Source organism: Acanthaster planci, linkage group LG05 (assembly GCF_054643075.1).
Source record: "Acanthaster planci isolate LZ-2023a linkage group LG05, COTS_SCS, whole genome shotgun sequence".
Lineage (NCBI taxonomy): Eukaryota > Metazoa > Echinodermata > Asteroidea > Valvatida > Acanthasteridae > Acanthaster > Acanthaster planci.
Window position 1 is genome coordinate 3,166,207 of NC_141781.1, and position 555 is coordinate 3,166,761.

A 555-nucleotide genomic window follows, 5' to 3' on the forward strand; every position below is an offset into this window, starting at 1 on the left:
AATGTGTAGATTGCCAAGCAATAGGCACATGAGGCCAGTGCAGTGTCCATAATGAGGATAACTGTTCCGGAGACGTGGGCGGAGAAATTAAAGAGAGTAAAGATTGGTTTAAAGCAAGATTGCGTGTACCTAGAGGGAATATCGAATCTTTTTTTTGTTAACTATCCTTATTTTTGTTCTCCCTTTCACCAATTCAATATTTTTGCTCTTGAAGACTATTCAAAACGGAAAAAAATCCCGCCAAGAAGTTGCGAAATTGGCAAATATACAGTCGCGGAATTTTGTTACCCGGGACATTGAATGGTTGCTTGCACAATCAATTACAAGAAGCATCTATTCACGCGTCCTCAAATTGAAAAAAAAAAGGTTGTCACAACAAGAGCAAAGACAAGTGTCAAGTAGGAGCGCCCCCATCTAAATATTTTGACCACCGAACCGCCGGCAAATCCCTGACTGTTGAAAAACCACGCTTGCCAGTTCTAGTAAAGGCTATTTGCGACACATTCTGTTTTTGTTCCAGTCAATTACAGCACGGGTTTGTAGCTTCAGGACTCA